At 42.5% G+C, this 17,806-nt stretch overlaps 1 long non-coding RNA gene and 1 pseudogene across 2 annotated transcripts; one reads left to right on the top strand and one right to left on the bottom strand.

Annotated features, from left to right (window-relative positions):
- The first annotated feature begins 1,906 nt into the window (after positions 1 to 1,906).
- Positions 1,907 to 4,945, top strand: LOC112226419. Of its 2 annotated transcripts, XR_006081282.1 has the most exons (4): positions 1,907 to 2,078; positions 3,546 to 3,596; positions 4,268 to 4,321; positions 4,681 to 4,945. It is a non-coding gene; the product is annotated as an uncharacterized LOC112226419 (long non-coding RNA). The 2 variants fall into 2 exon arrangements; XR_002949775.2 differs by lacking the exon at positions 1,907 to 2,078 and having other exon boundaries at positions 3,287 to 3,596.
- Positions 4,946 to 4,994: 49 nt separating this feature from the next.
- On the bottom strand, positions 4,995 to 13,839 carry LOC112245970 (annotated as a pseudogene).
- Between the last annotated feature and the right edge of the window lie 3,967 nt (positions 13,840 to 17,806).

Raw genomic sequence — 17,806 nt, 5'->3', positions numbered from 1 at the left:
AGGATGATTGGTAAACGTTGTGGATTGGTTTACTGTAGCATATAGATGACCTACAATGAATTATGGAAAACACTGTATTTGGGCAATTCTCTTTTATTAATGCGTGAGCATTGTCAGGGCCAAAGATGTTGTACCGGATTGGCAACATATTTTACAGGACACAAAGTTAGATATTAACTAGGCAAGAGGTGGTCATGGCATAAATATATATGGAATTGTGGACCCTGACATTTTGCGACAGTGCTGAGCGATTGAGGTTAGTCGTTACGACATGTGTTTTTAGTTTCCGACAGGCCAGAATAACACAAGTCAAGTATTAAAACATGAGGGTGGTTTGTGACTTTGTTCATCGTAGACAAGTAGCTAGTACAAAAGTTGTTTCAAGTTTTTAATAGAGGCAGATCTTAGCATAAAAACATGGCGAGTTGCTATATCGAGGCTACCGTAAAAGGATAGCTTACCGCATTGAAGTCTTTAGCCAAGAGCAGCAGAAGCATATTCGTTAGCTAAGCTGACTAGCATATCTAACTAGCAACTGTAGCATCACACTAGTGCAAATGTCTAGCTACGACTGTCAGCCATACAGCTGGTGGATAACATTACTCGCCCTAGACCTCACATGCGTCAGTGCTTATTCCGCGTTCAAAACAACTAGGACTAGGAACCAGTGGTGCGTTCAAAATAACTGGAAAAAAAACGAGGCAAATCCTATTCCAAGTTGGTGAATGCATTAGGCGGCAGGTAGCCTGGTGGTTAGAGCGTTGGACCAGTACGTTAACAGAACGATTTCTAATGTAAAAATCTGTCGTTCTGCCCCTCATTGTAAATACAAATTTACAATTTATGAATTTGTTTTTAAAGTACTTGCCTAGTTAAATAAAGGGGGAAATGAAATGTATACATAGTCTGAGCAAGGAAACGTGACCATTGAGGGGATTCAATTAATCTGGCCTGGATAGGTGTTTCGCACCGGGTGGAATTTGGTTGCATTGTGTTTTGCAACCTCGTTAAATTACATCACAAATGGGATGTACACGGAGAATGACTTTGTGTTTTTACAAGCAATAGTGATTTGCTTTTACTAAAAAACGCTTTATCTGCCTTCCTAATGGAAACTAATTTGAATATTCAAATATCTATTTTATGGAAAAGAGAATGTGTATGTTTCTGGACGATGTACCATGCTTCCTTGTCGACAACACGACCGAGAGGCCGCAGATTACGTTTCGATTTGAGAAAGGATGCAACTCCCGGGCCATGGACCGGTTCCTGGCTGAGAATAATCAAATCCCCCCGCTGTTACACAGATTTTTTTATTTTATTTCATCTTTATTTAACCAGGTAGGCTAGTAGACAACAAATTCTCATTTACAACTGCGACCTGGCCAAAATAAAGCAAAGCAGTGCGACACAAACAACAACACAGTTACACATGGAATAAACAAGCGTACAGTCAATAACACAATAGAAAAGGGGGAAAAAAAGTCTATATATAGAGTGTGCAAATGACGTGAGGAGGTAAGGCAATAAATAGGCCATAGTAGCGGAGTAATTACAATTTAGCAAATTAACACTGGAGTGTTGATGAGTGTAACGGATGTGAAACGGCTAGTTAGCGGTGGTGCGCGCTAAATAGCATTTCAATCGGTGACGTCCCTTGCTCTGAGACCTTGAAGTAGTGGTTCCCCTTGCTCTGCAAGGGCCGTGGCTTTTGTGGAGCGATGGGTACGATGCTTCATGGGGGACTGTTGTTGATGTGTGCAGAGGGTCCCTGGTTCGAGCCCGGCGAGGGGACGGTCTAAAGTTATACTGGTGTGCAAAAGAGTAGAAAAGTAAATAAAAACAATATGGGGATGATGTAGGTAGATTGGGTGGGCTATGTACAGCTGCAGCAATCGGTTAGCTGCTCAGATAGCTGATGTTTAAAGTTAGTGAGGGAAATATAAGTCTCCAGCTTCAGCGACTTTTGCAATTCGTTCCAGTCATTGGCAGCAGAGTACTGGAAGTAAAGACGGCCAAAGGAGGTTTTGGCTCTGGGAATGACCAGTGAGATATACCTACTGGAGCACTTGCTACGGGTGGGTGTTGTTATCATGTCCAGTGAGCTGAGATAAGGCAGAGCTTTACCTAGCATAGACTTATAGATGACCTGGAGCCAGTGGGTCTGGCGACGAATATGTAACGAGGGCCAGCCGACTAGAGCATACAGTTTGCAGTGGTGGGTGGTATAAGGGGCTTTGATGACAAAACATATGGCATTGTGATAGACTGAATCCAGTTTTCTGAGTAGAGTATTGGAAGCTATTTTGTAAATGACATCGCCGAGGTTGAGGATCAGTAGGATAGTCAGTTTTACGAGGGTATGTTTGGCGGCGTGAGTGAAGGAGGCTTTGTTGCGAAATAGGAAGCCGATTCTAGATTTCATTTTGGAGATGTTTAATATGAGTCTGGAAGGAGAGTTTACAGTCTAGCCAGACACCTAGGTATTTGTAGTTGTCCACATATTCATACTCAGAACCATCCAGGTGATGCTAGTCGGGCGGTTGAAACGGTTGAAAAGCATGCATTTGGTTTTACTCGCGTTTAAGAGCAGTTGGAGGCCACAGAAGGAGTGTTGTATGGCATTGAAGCGCATTTGGAGGCTAGTTAACACAGTGTCCAAAGAAGGGCCAGATGTATACAGAATGGTGTCGTCTGCGTAGAGGTGGAATCACCCGCAGCAAGAGCGACATCGTTGATATACACAGAGAAAAGAGTCGGCCCGAGAATTGAACCCTATGGTTCCCCCATAGACTGCCAGTCCGGACAACAGGCCCTCCGATTTTACACACTGAACTCTGTCTGAGAAGTAGTTGGTGAACCAGGCGAGGCAGTCATTTTAGAAACCAAGGCTTTTGAGTCTGCCAATAAGAATACAGTGATCGACAGAGTCGAAAGCCTTGGCCAGGTCGATGAAGACGGCTGCACAGTACTGTCTTTTATCGAGAGGTTATATCGTTTAGTACCTTGAGCATGGCTGAGGTGCACCCGTGACCAGCTCGGAAACCGGATTGCACAGTGGAGAAGGTACGGTGGGATTCGAAATGGTCAGTGATCTGTTTATTAACTTGGCTTTCGAAGACTAGAATGGCAGGGCGGATATAGGTCTATAACAGTTTGGGTGTAGTGTCACCCCCTTTGAAGAGGGGGATGACCGCGGCAGCTTTCCAATCTTTAGGGATCTCAGACAATACGAAAGAGGTTGAACAGACTGATAAATAGGGGTTGCAACAATGGCGGTGGATTAGTTTAGAAAGAGAGGGTCCAGATTGTCTAGCCCAGCTGATTTGTATGGGTCCAGGTTTTGCAGCTCTCAGAACATCTGCTATCTGGGTTTGGGTGAAGGGGAGGCGTCTTACACAGAATTTGACCACATATCTGAGATGTGACCACTCCTTTCGCTGACTTTGAGAATTGACAACTTGTAGGCTTTGTATGAAAATGTATGCAATATTTGGAGATCATCTTCCACCAATGAACAGCCATGATCTATTCATGATTTACAGGCCAGCTCCATGGTGGCATGGAGATCACCCTAGCAGCAGACGGATTTGTAGGTAAATTAATCTTGATACTAATAATACAGAATATGCCTCCTATACTGAACAACAAAATAAACACAACATGCAAATATTTCTAAGATTTTACTGAGTTACAGTTCATATAAGGAAATCAAATTAATTAGGCCCAAATCTACAGATTTCACATGACTGGACAGGGGTGCAGCCATGGAGGGCATAGGCCAAGCCCAACCTGGCTGCCAAGTGGGTTGGAGGTATTGCCAAATTCTCTGAATCAGAGGCAGTTTATGGTAGAGAAATGAACATTATATTCCCTGGCAACAGCTCTGGTGGACATTCCTGCAGTCAGCATGCCAATTGCGCACACCCCCAAAACTTGTGGCATTGTGTTGTGTGAGAACTGCACATTTTGAAGTGGCCTTTGTACCCAGCACAATGTTTACCACACCTGTCAGGTTAATGGATTATCTTGACAAAGGAGAAATGCCCCAAAAATGGGCACAAAATTTGAGAAGCTTTTTGTGCATATGGAACAATTCTGCTATTTTTTTAAAAATTCTTATTTCCGCTAATGAAACCAACACTTTAGATGTCGCATTTATATTTTCGTTCGGTTTAAAACTTGAGTTGAGTTGAATGAGTTGAATAAAAGTCGAATAAAAGTTATGGACGATTTTGTGACACTAAAATGGTACTTCTTGATTCAGGTCGCTAGGCCATGAAACCCCAAATGAAGCAAGCTATGCAGTTTTCCCAAATCAGTAAGATTTTATGGGCTTTCACACGTGTTGTTCTGAACAAGGTTTATCAAGTCCGGTCCTGTGGTCCTCTCTGGGTGCACGTTTTGGATTCAAATAACCAACTTATCAAGCTTTGATTATTTGAATCAGCTGTGTCCTTCTAGGGCAAAAACCAAAACGTGCAACCAGTGGAGCCCCAGGACCGAGTTTGGGAAACCTTGCTCTACAAGACACTATGGCATTACACGCATGTGGTACAATTGTAACTGTCTTGTTGCATGCTTTTCTAGAAGTCGGGTATTGTACATTTCACTGGGTGTGTGATACTACAATAAAGTCCATTTGCCTAATGAATCATATTGTTGTTCCCTGTCCCACAGCTAACAAGATCAGAGAAGCCCACAGAAAACTGATGATTCTAAATCACCCCGACAGAGGGTTGAGGAACGAGTAAAACTCTTTCCAAACAATGATGTACTTTTATATAGTCATTCAGCTTGTACAATGTAATTTGGATCACAATTGCATGTTTTTTTTGCATTTTTTTTGCAGGTGGATCACTAAATCAATAGGTCACTTTGTACTTGGTTGGGCCCGGGGGTTTTCTTATTCACCGTGCCCAAATAAATCATATATTAAAAGAGACTAGTTTTGCTCTGTACTTCACTCATTCTCAGGACAAAAAAGGTCAACCTGACAAGACAAATGGTTTTATTTAAGAACTACTGGCATACAAAACATATTGCACATCAAACAACCCGAATGATCATTAAAAAAGACAAACAGTTTACCAAACCAAAATCTGGAAATTGACCTCAGTCCAAATTGTCACCTGCATAAAATACGGTCGTTCCACCAGTTTAGTGTTAACAGCTTATTAAATAGTGTACATTTGTAAATTAAAAACATAAAGCTCCTTCGAGACAAGTTACTGCCACCATCATTCCAGCCTCTGGTGGGTGCATAAAAAAATGGGACAAGAACATTGACAGACCCGTTTCCAGCTTTTTTTTCTCATGGGAAATAAATTCCAATTCAGTGCAAAACAGGTTTTTTCCCTCTCCGACTGCATTTCCTAGTCTGAAGTGATTGTATATTAAAATGTAAAAAAAATACAAATCAGCCAAAGCTCCTCAACAAATATTAGGATAACTAGATTCTTTCACCTTTGTCATCATTGACAAATTTACTACAGCCAGGCAACTATGTTAAATCTACTCAAGGCACAACATCTGATAATGTACTTGAAACATGCTTTTTCATGTCTCGGTTCAGTGCTAAATCTCCCCATCTGTCCCATGGTTAGGGAATTGAAAAGTGCAGTAGTCCATATGTCTATCTTTGGCAAGCTTGTACAATAACTATTGTACGAATGTAGTACAATTAATAGGTCCGTAGATTAGGAGACACTATTCAGGACAGGCTGCTAGTCACTGTTCCCTTGGTAACAGACTTTGGCAGCCCTTTGTGGAAGCTCTGCCTAGTTCGTCATCTCTTCCATTGCCTGTCTTTGCTGATGTGGAGAGGCTGTGCTCTGCAATACACTCAACATGCCCCTGCAGGACACAGACAAGTAGAAATAGTTACAGAAGCTTGACTTAATGTACCAAAGACATACAATGCTAGAAATTTAAACCAGCCTAGTGGCAATTTCACATACTGTAGATTCCATGGACTACGCCCCTGAAGTACATCAAGCCAAGAGAAAGAAATGTACATTCTTATTGCAAGTTTCCGTACACTACCATGGTTCTTTCTCCCCATCACTTGTTTCAGCCAGCTTGTATGTATCAAGCATCTCAAGATTAGGCGTGCCGATTTGCATTTTACATCACATTGAATAAGATTGAAGACCTGATCCTAGATCAGCACTCTTACTCTGAGACGCTTGATACATACGTGCCCTGAAGTCAGATTTGTAGAATTTTTTCAAACTTACCAGTTCATCTATCTGCTTTGTGATTCAGCCCGGGATCTGCAAAACAAAGAATGTTAGAACCACTTGCATTGGTAATGAAATAAACTAGATCATCATAGCTAATGATAGGGAAAGGGGGATGCCTAGTCAGTTGTACAGCAATGCATTCAAATGAAATGTGTCTTCCGCATTTAACCCAACCCCTCTGAATCAGAAAAATAGCTTACATTGTGATAACACTGAAAGAATGTGGTTAAAAATAACTAGAAAACAGTCCAAGGAATGCAAGTGAGAAATACAGGCAAGCAGTATCAAATCCCCAAAAATAAACAGACCTTAATTGATAGTCAACAAGTAGCGGTCATGTTTGTGAATTTGAGTGGGAACATTTAAAAACAATGGGACTTCTTGGTGGCATGCCTTTTCTAGGTGTCTATTCAGCTTCAAATTGAGAAATTAGCTTCCCAGAGTAAATCAATGGTTACTGGTTGAAGCACGGACGTCACTGCTAGCCAGGGCACTCACACTCAGTCATGCTGGTTTTGGTAAACAAACTACAGGCCCGTTCCCCACCTTTCCTTTGGTGGGCGAACACAGTGTCTACTGCTACGTTTATGCAGCTGTGGTTTAGCTTTTGAGTCATCTATGTGGGGGAAGAGTTTGTGCAGAGCCCTCGGAGTGAATTTCATGAGGATTGACTTGGGATTGGTGTCAATGTGTGTAATTCTATCCTTTTTAGTCACTGAATTGTCCACCGTCTTCTGTAACATGAAATAATTGTATTTTCTAATGCTTATGGGAGTATGTTTGTTGTTGAATCCGATTGGCTCCCAGGGCTTGTGATTTTTACTCAGACACTTCTATCCGGAGGGATTGAAGAAGTTTGTGGATGGTACTGATTGAGATGGTAAAAGTCACAACACAAATGTTTAAATGCCGTTGATGACGGTCCTTAAATCAAGTCATCACTGCGAGGACATGGTGATGCAGGACTTACCAAGGCAATTCTCACCGAGGGAAGCTTTGTCCGATTCGCTCATGCCATCAATGGCTGTTGTGTCCTCGTCAGTCCGGCGGGAGAGGTGGCGGTTTGTGTTGAGGTTTTGAGTCGACCGTCTGGCCTGTCTCGGTGTTGTCAAGCACACTGTATGGGTTGCCATCACGATCCTTTAGAGCTGCAAAGTTAACAAATAGTTTAATATCTAGTTTTAGAGGAACAATTAATAGACCTATTCACATGATCATGATAAACATAGGGGATAATGCAAATCATGTTTAATGTCATCAGCATGTGCATGACCCATCAATTGTGTCTGCAGCCGTACCGGTGTTGGAGGCTCCTCTCCCTGCTCCTCGGCCCCTGCCACTGGGTCCTCTCCCCCTCCCTTGACCAGCTCTCCTCCTGCTGTCTCTCTGTGGCTGGGTACCCCTCTCCGGTTTCTCTCCCGCCAGGGACCAGTCAATCAGCTCCTCCTTCCGCTCTAAGTCAGTCTCAGAGTCATTGGATTGCTCAGAGTTTGTGCCTGAAAGTCAAATATATCTTTTTAATAGCAGATGACTGATAATGCTATAGCCCAACAGGAAGTTATGTCCCAATATCAATATTACCTTCCCTAGATTGTGTCTTGCAACTTTCGATTGACTACCCAATTGTCATAGTTGAGTAAAGAAACCAGACGGCACCATCTTGTTTTTTTTGTATTTATGGATAGCCAGGGCACTCATTCACAAATGAAACATTTGTGTTTAGTGAGTCCGCCAGATAAGAGGCAGTAGAGATGACCGGGGAGGTTCTCCTGATAAAGAGTCTGAATTGGACCATTTTCCTGTCCTGCTAAGCATTCAAAATGTAACATGTACTTTTGGGTGTTAAAAGTAAAAAGTACAATATTTTCTTTAGGAATGTAGTGAAGTAGTACCTTAGTAGTACTTTAAAGTATTTTTAGGGTTAAACTCCTGCTGATAGGTGTTGAAAAATGTCTTGGGAGAATCTACAAAATGTCTGTTCGGTATCATTGTGAACATGACGCTCACCATAGCCGGAGGTGTAGTTGGGGCCTCTGCGGCCTCTGCCAGTGTAGGAGTGGCTGGTATTCACAGAGGTAGCAGCCACACTGTTGTCCGTGGTGTAGCTCTTGTCCTTGTCTGCTGGGTGGCCAGATGAATGCCTTTGGCCCATCCCAATCAGCTTCAGCTGCTCATCTATCTGCAGTCTCTCCATACGCAGTAGCTCTACTTCCTGCAGACAGCAACAGGCAAACTCATCCCACACAGAATATAAAAAGGGCTGAGACCATTAGGAGTTTGTTACTATAGATTAATGCTTACGTTCAGGTAGGCGATGTGGTACTCTGTGTTGTCCTTGTCCCCCTCATTCCTTACTCTCACCACCCCAGACTTGTCAATGTTCTCCTGAATGACTTTTCCGTTCTTGCCAATTACCTTGCCTGAAGAAAAAAATAAGAAGCCATAAGGCACTTGTGTGAAGAGGTGCACACCCACAAATGTCTTGCTTTATGGAAGTATCAACTCCTACTTGATACATACCGACCAAGTTCCTTGGGATCTGAACAGAATCGAGAAACTCCAGATAATTCCTTGCCTTTTTAACCGCCTCCTCATTCTTAGAAGAATATAATAGCTTTAAGAAACAAATGTCTTGGTGGTACATACACTGTCTATAGCTCACTCATAACAAAGTCTCATATCAAAAGCATCAGCACACCTTTCCGTAAATTCTGAACGTCCCACTCCCTTCATCCAGCTCAATAGCAGTGATTCCAGGCACTTTCTGGCTTGTTGAATGTTGCTGCCATGGCTTCCAATGGCAAGGCCCATGAGGTCCACCCTGACTGTAAACTCCTCTTGGAAAGCGGATACCAGTTGCTTTGTACTCTAGAGAGAGAAGAGATCATGTGCATGATTGAGATTTGTCTATGAAAATCATGTTTAAACTATTTCTGCAAGGATGCAGTTGTGATAATCATCCTTACCTCCAGTTGTTTAGTGGCCTCCTCATTTCGGGACAGGAGCATGAGCTTAGTGCGAATGCTCCTCAAGTGCATGTCACTGAGTAAAGACACTCGCTTAACTGTGGCTTCATTTATAGACTGCAGGGAAACAAGAACATAAACATAAAAAAATCATCTAGACATTCCTTGTTCTACACAAAACTGCTGGTACTGAAGGAGGAGTGGCAGACGGACTTATATGGACTTACTAGTATGACCAAGTTACTCGTTTCTGGACAGTAGACAATCCGACAAGCTCCCACTGCCTTTTTGAAATCTTTATGCTTTGTTCACTTTCGCACCAAAAGTAAAATAAACTATAATCAAATTCTGAACTCTAATGCATGTAAATAAAAACCAACAAATTACTAGACTATATCCCAAATCAGAAACTACTTTTAAATAAAAAGGTACATACGCTGCTTTCAGATCGTCAGGAACTGGGACTGTGCATTTGAAGAAGGAGCTCTTTGACACCACCTTGTTGACATTCACAGGCCGGAGACGTTCAAAGGTGACTATTTCATTGTACGTGGCGTCACAGGCAGCATACTCGATCACATAGAACTACACAGTAAACACAACACAGGTTACATTTGTGTTGCATGAAACTGACAAACGTAATATGAGGATGAGGAAATCACAGTATAAACATTACAAAAACATCCTTTCGCAAATGACATTCTGGGACCAGTGAAATTGTAACCACAGATAGATAACTCCTCACATCTCCCTTCATCATGCGCACTTTGGCAAGCCACCAGCCACATGGCTCCTGCTTATTGGCCCGGGAGAAGATCTGGTAGAAAGAGGGAGAGAGAATTCTAAATGAGATATTCTGAGGAAAAAGTGTCTGTTAAATCTAAATAGATAGAGAGCCAGTTCTCACCTCCACTTCTTCTCCCTCCCCGATGTCCTTTTTACCGTCGGCTGGAGGTGGCATCCGCACATCACTAAAGTGAACTTGTCTCTCAGGTTGCCAACTTTATTAAAAGACAATATAGCTTTAAAAAAAAAAAATTATACATATAGATTCTAATAGCATGCCATTTACAACATTCCCTTCACACCAAACAGAGATTTGGTTGTAAAAAAGCTAAATTCTCCTTTGAATTTTTTTTTTTATAGACAAGTATCATAAAGTTATGCCCATCAACAAAATTATACCACCATAGATGACTACAAAATACACTACAACCCCAGAAGAACCTATGAAAACTTACTTGTTCTCAAAGACAATAGTGAGTGAATCATCATGGACATCTTTGACAAATCCCTAGAGAAAGGTCAGCCATGGGTTAAGTTCAGAAGTACTCCGCCACTCCACCCAAAAAATAAAAAGTTACTGGCATAGCTAGGGACTATCAACATACAACACTTATATAGTATAGGCCAGGGATTCGGGGCGGCAGGGTAGCCTAGTGGTTAGAGCGTTGGACTAGTAACCGAAAGGTTGCAAATTCAAATCCCCGAGCTGACGAGGTACAAATCTGTCGTTCTGTCCCTGAACAGGCAGTTAACCCACTGTTCCTAGGCCGTCATTGAAAATAAGAATTTGTTCTTAACTGACTTGCCTCGTAAAAATAAAAAAATTCTTAAAACCTTCAGCTCAAGACTCAAAAGTGAAATTGTCCTCCAAAAACCCAAATTAAGAAGATCTATTCTCATAACTCGTGACCCACCTCTCACATGCCCAGGTCCCACTTTTGATCCCAACCCATAGTTTAAGAAACCCTGGTATAGGCAGCTGTGGTATTCTAGCCCAGAGTTTCTAGATCGGAGTGGAACTCGGGTCTAGTCTTATAACATATATCCCTCCTTGCGATATATTTGCCTACCTGCGCCAGTATGGCGACACTTTTCTTTTTCAAATTTATAGGTGATTCACAATATACACTGCATGACCAAAAGTATGTGGACACCTGCTCGTCGAACATCTCATTCCAAAATCATGGGCATTAATATGGAGTTGGTCCCCCATTTGCTGCTATAACAGCCTCCACTCTTCTGGAAAGGCTTTCCACTAGATGTTGGAACATTGCTGTGGGGACTTGCTTCCATTCAGCCACTCAGGGCGATTAGGCCTGGCTTGCAGTCTGCGTTCCAATTCATTCCAAAAGTGTTTGATGCGGTTGAGTTCAGAGCTCTGTGCAGGCCAGTTCTTCCACACCAATCTCGACAAACCATTTCTGTATGGACTTCGTTTTGTGCACGCACGGGGGCATTGTCATGCTGAAACAGGAAAGGGCCTTCCCCAAACTGTTGCCACAAAGTTGTGGCTTAAATAGCTGAATCCAGGAATTTAAAGGGGTGTCCACATAATTGTGTGTATAGTGTACAATCTTGAATGAAAGAAAAACATTTCAGCTAGCTGGCTACCTACCTAACAATACGTTTCCCTATACAGACTTAACTGAGGAGCAAATTAAAACATTAATGAGCTGGTTATAATTGAAAAATTAATTTAACAAACTTTTGAAAGATGCACAATGCAGAAATTTCGCAGCTATTTCCTGGTTGCTAAAATTCTAATAGTTCACCCAATTTCAGTTTGTGACAAAACAAGCACATAGTGTAGAATCATTGTACCATCTAAACCGCTGTGAAATATATTTCCCATAACAAAATTGTATTTTCAGCTGGTGTACAAAACCAGAAGTAAATATACAAATGGAAAGCATAGAAACAGAGCAAACTCAGCAAAAAAAAGAAACATCCTCTCACTGTCAACTGTGTTTATTTTCAGCAAACTTAACGTGTAAATAATTGTATGAACATAAGATTCAACAACTGAGACATAAACTAAAAAAGTTCCACAGACATGTGACTGAAATGGAATAATGTGTCCCTGAACAAAAGGGGGGTAAGCGTCAGTATCTGGTGTGGCCACCAGCTGCATTAAGTACTGCAGTGCATCTCCTCCTCATGCACTGCACAAGATTTGCCAGTTCTTGCTGTGAGATGTTACCCCATTCTTCCACCAAGGCACCTACATTTCTGGGGGGAATGGCCCAAGCCCTCACCCTCCAATCCAACAGGTCCCAGATGTGCTCAATGGTATTGAGATCTGGGCTCTTCGCTGGCCATGGCAGAACACTGACATTCCTGTCTTGCAGGATATCACGCACAGAATGAGCAGTATGGCTGGTGGCATTGTCATGCTGGAGGGTCATGTCAGGATGAGCCTGCAGGAAGGGTACCACATGAGGGAGGAGGATGTATTGCCTGCAATGACAACAAGCTCAGTCCAATGATGCTGTGAAACACCGCCCTAGACCATGACAGACCCTCCACCTTGATCCCGCTCCAGAGTACAGGCCTCGGTGTAACGCTCATTCCTTTGACGATAAACGCAAATCCAACCATCACCCCTGGTGAAACAAAACCGCGACTCATCCTTGAAGAGCACTTTTTGCCAGTCCTGTCTGGTCCAGCGACGGTGGGTTTGTGCCCATAGGCAACGTTGTTGCCGGTGATGTCTGGTGATGACCTGCCTTACAATAGGCCTACAAGCCCTCAGTCCAGCCTCTCTCAGCCTATTGCAGACAGTCTGAGCACTGATGGAGGGATTGTGCGTTCCTGGTGTAACTCGGGCAGTTGTTGCCATCCTGTACCTGTCCCGCAGGTGTGATGTTCGGATGTACCGATCCCGGGCATCTTTCTTTTTGTGTTTTTCAGAGTCAGTAGAAAGGCCTCTTTAGTGTCATAAATTTTCATAACTGTGACCTTAATTGCCTACCATCTGTAAGTTGTTAGCGTCTTAACGACCGTTCCAGGGGTGCATATTCATTAATTGTTTATGGTTCATTGAACAAACACGGGAAACAGTGTTTAAACCCTTTACAATGAAGTTCTGTTAAGTTATTTGGATTTTTACTAATTATCTTTGAAAGACAGGGTCCTTGCTGAGTTTAGAACATATCTACCGCTTCTTAGGCTTGAAATGAGAATGACAGATCTATAACCCACTTCTCTGAATTTCGTGAAGTCGCCCAAAGTTACATATTTCAGCTTAAACTTTTAAATATTTTGATTTATAACGCATATGGTTAGCACATATACCTTTAGATAGTGTAGCAGGTCATGAAGTTAGCCAGATCAATAATCTGGTTCAAGACGAGCAACGCCAAGGTGCAACCGAACCTGATTAGCTTTGCTAACGTTAGCTACCTACCGTTAGCCAGTTGATAATGCTAGCCAGGTAATTACGTTAGCTAACATTGAGAAATATTTTTAATAGCGTTATCTGTTGAATTAGCCAGCTAATAGTGTACTCCGAAGACAAACGGGGTGTGAATAGGTCGCTTGCAAAGAAAAGTGAGACTAGCTGCCAACTATATTTGGTCTTGAAGTTAACGTCGCTAACGTTAGTTTACCGAGATAGCTAGCCAACCGTCATTAGACATGTTGAGAACCCAAGTCTCTAGCTTAGTGTATGTTGCCAGTTTACGTTTATGAACTATAGTAGGGAACTGATGTGTGTGCCATGATTTATAAACATGATCATGGTTAGTTTACATCAATATTATACATGGATTTACCTTATAATAAGCTCCGTTGGAGCCACGGACCTCCACAGCCAGTTCCTCCATGTTGGCCATGCAATTTGCATGCCGGGGTTATTGAAGTGTCTAAACAATTGGGGTAACTACTTGCAAGTACACGCATAGGCCAAGTTGAATGGCACATACTTAATTTTTTATTTTATTTATTTATTTCACCTTTATTTAACCAGGTAGGCTAGTTGAAAACAAGTTCTCATTTGCAACTGCCACCTGGCCAAGATAAAGCATAGCAGTGTGAACAGACAACACAGAGTTACACATGGAGTAAACAATTAACAAGTCAATAACACAGTAGAAAAAATAGTCTATATATACATTGTGTGCAAAAGGCATGAGGAGGTAGGCGAATAATTACAATTTTGCAGATTAACACGAGTGATAAATGATCAGATGGTCAGGTACAGGTAGAGATATTGGTGTGCAAAAAAGCAGAAAAGTAAATAAATATAAACAGTATGGGGATGAGGTAGGTAAAATTGGGTGGGCTATTTACCGATAGACTATGTACAGCTGCAGCGATCGGTTAGCTGCTCAGATAGCAGATGTTTGAAGTTGGTGAGGGAGATAAGTCTCCAACTTCAGCGATTTTTGCAATTCGTTCCAGTCACAGGCAGCAGAGAACTGGAACAAAAAGGCAGCCAAATGAGGTGTTGGCTTTAGGGATGATCAGTGAGATACACCTGCTGGAGCGCGTGCTACGGGTGGGTGTTGCCATCGTGACCAGTGAACTGAGATAAGGCGGAGCTTTACCTAGCATGGACTTGTAGATGACCTGGAGCCAGTGGGTCTGGCGACGAATATGTAGCGAGGGCCAGCCGACTAGAGCATACAGGTCGCAGTGGTGGGTGGTATAAGGTGCTTTAGTAACAAAACGGATGGCACTGTGATAAACTACATCCAGTTTGCTGAGTAGAGTGTTGGAAGCTATTTTGTAGATGACATCGCCGAAGTCGAGGATCGGTAGGATAGTCAGTTTTACCAGGGTAAGTTTGGCGGCGTGAGTGAAGGAGGCTTTGTTGCGGAATAGAAAGCCGACTCTAGATTTGATTTTAGATTGGAGATGTTTGATATGAGTCTGGAAGGAGAGTTTACTTATAGATGTCCACATATTCTAGGTCGGAACCATCCAGGGTGGTGATGCTCGTCGGGCGTGCGGGTGCAGGCAGCGAACGGTTGAAAAGCATGCATTTGGTTTTACTTGCGTTTAAGAGCATTTGGAGGCCACGGAAGGAGTGTTGTATGGCATTGAAGCTCGTTTGGAGGTTAGATAGCACAGTGTCCAAGGACGGGCCGGAAGTATACAGAATGGTGTCGTCTGCGTAGAGGTGGATCAGGGAATCGCCCGCAGCAAGAGCAACATCATTGATATATACAGAGAAAAGAGTCGGCCCGAGAATTGAACCCTGTGGCACCCCCATAGAGACTGCCAGAGGACCGGACAGCATGCCCTCCGATTTGACACACTGAACTCTGTCTGCAAAGTAGTTGGTGAACCAGGCAAGGCAGTCATCAGAAAAACCGAGGCTATTGAGTCTGCCGATAAGAATATGGTGATTGACAGAGTCGAAAGCCTTGGCAAGGTCGATGAAGACGGCTGCACAGTACTGTCTTCTATCGATGGCAGTTATGATATCGTTTAGTACCTTGAGCGTGGCTGAGGTGCACCCGTGACCGGCTCGGAAACCAGATTGCACAGCGGAGAAGGTAGTACTAAAAAAGTATTTAGTCAGCCACCAATTGTGCAAGTTCTCCCACTTAAAAAGACGAGGCCTGTAATTTTCATCATAGGTACACTTCAACTATGACAGACAAAATGAGAAAAAAATCCAGAAAATCACATTGTATGATTTTTAATGAATTTATTTGCAAATTATGGTGGAAAATAAGTATTTGGTCACCTACAAACAAGCAAGATTTCTGGCTCTCACAGACCTGTAACTTCTTCTTTAAGAGGCTCCTCTGTCCTCCACTCATTACCTGTATTAATGGCACCTGTTTGAACTTGTTATCAGTATAAAAGACACCTGTCCACAACCTCAAACAGTCACACTCCAAACTCCACTATGGCCAAGACCAAAGAGCTGTAGACCTGCACCAGGCTGGGAAGACTGAATCTGCAATAGGTAAGCAGCTTGGTTTGAAGAAATCAACTGTGGGAGCAATTATTAGGAAATGGAAGACATACAAGACCACTGCTAATCTCCCTCGATCTGGGTCTCCAAGCAAGATCTCACCCCGTGGGGTCAAAATGATCACAAGAACGGTGAGCAAAATTCCCAGAACCACACGGGGGGACCTAGCGAATGATCTGCAGAGAGCTGGGACCAAAGTAACAAAGCCTACCATCAGTAACACACTACGCCGCCAGGGACTCAAATCCTGCAGTGCCAGACGTGTCCCCCTGCTTAAGCCAGTACATGTCCAGGCCCGTCTGAAGTTTGCTAGAGAGCATTTGGATGATCCAGAAGAAGATTGGGAGAATGTCATATGGTCAGATGAAACCAAAATATAACTTTTTGGTAAAAACTCAACTCGTCGTGTTTGAAGGACAAAGAATGCTGAGTTGCATCCAAAGAACACCATACCTACTGTGAAGCATGGGGGTGGAAACATCATGCTTTGGGGCTGTTTTTCTGCAAAGGGACCAGGACGACTGATCCGTGTAAAGGAAAGAATGAATGGGGCCATGTATCGTGAGATTTTGAGTGAAAACCTCCTTCCATCAGCAAGGGCATTGAAGATGAAACGTGGCAGGGTCTTTCAGCATGACAATGATCCCAAACACACCGCCCGGGCAACGAAGAAGTGGCTTCGTAAGAAGCATTTCAAGGTCCTGGAGTGGCCTAGCCAGTCTCCAGATCTCAACCCCATAGAAAATCTTTGCAGGGATTTGAAAGTCTGTGTTGCCCAGCAACAGCCCCAAAACATCACTGCTCTAGAGGAGATCTGCATGGAGAAATGGGCCAAAATACCAGCAACAGTGTGTGAAAACCTTGTGAAGACTTACAGAAAACATTTGACCTCTGTCATTGCCAACAAAGGGTATATAACAAAGTATTGAGATAAACTTTTGTTATTGACCAAATCCGTATTTTCCACCATAATTTGCAAATAAATTCATAAAAAAATCCTACAATGTGATTTCTGGATTTTTTTTCTCATTTTGTCTGTCATAGTTGAAGTGTACCTATGATGAAAATGACAGGCCTCTCTCATATTTTTAAGTGGGAGAACTTGCACAATTGGTGGCTGACAAAATACTTTTTTGCCCCACTGTATGTTGCATTTTAGAAATTAGGAGGTTCATCATCAGCATTGCTATCAGAGGATCAAGATGATGACCACACTGAAATGGTCTTCTGACAGTTGTACTCAATCTATTGACAGGGACATAAGCAATTAAAAGCTTGTGATTCAAAATGAATGTGTTTTTGTGTCACTCATCATGGTAACCCTATTCAGGTGTAAATGTTGTAATGACGCTGGAACTGAATCAAACACACTGCAGAATGTTGTTCCTGGGCCATAATGAAGGACATTCTAGTACAGTTCAGACAACCTGATAGGATTGTCTTGGAGATGATAACACTATACTCAATCTTCCATGGTAAAAAAAGAAAAACTCAACTCTATTCTCTTTTAAAAACCTTCTGTATGTAAAATATTTTGTGATATAGCTTGGAAAAATAAACAAATGTGACTGTAGTTGACAACAGAGCGAGGGCTGCTTCATGTTTTGGTTTCTTTCCACAATACTAGATAGTGGTATCATGACAACCTAGCCTAAAGATTCAGACCTTAGGGTCACTAATTACATTTTTCCAGTAAGGTCTGAACTGCAGGCTGCCGTGATCAGGATACCGCGGATATCATGCTACGCTAGCTAATGCTAAAGCAACCTATTAGATTCGATAACACCTCCGGTAGCTACTCAACCCATCCCTAGGCGTCACATTTTCACGGAATGTTAACTGGAGGAAACAAGTCAAAACACATTTTAATTTAAGTGTTG

This window comes from Oncorhynchus tshawytscha, linkage group LG01 (genome assembly GCF_018296145.1).
Source record: "Oncorhynchus tshawytscha isolate Ot180627B linkage group LG01, Otsh_v2.0, whole genome shotgun sequence".
Lineage (NCBI taxonomy): Eukaryota > Metazoa > Chordata > Actinopteri > Salmoniformes > Salmonidae > Oncorhynchus > Oncorhynchus tshawytscha.
The sequence above is the reverse complement of the archived record's forward strand: the minus strand, read 5'-3'. Positions and strand labels throughout refer to the sequence as shown.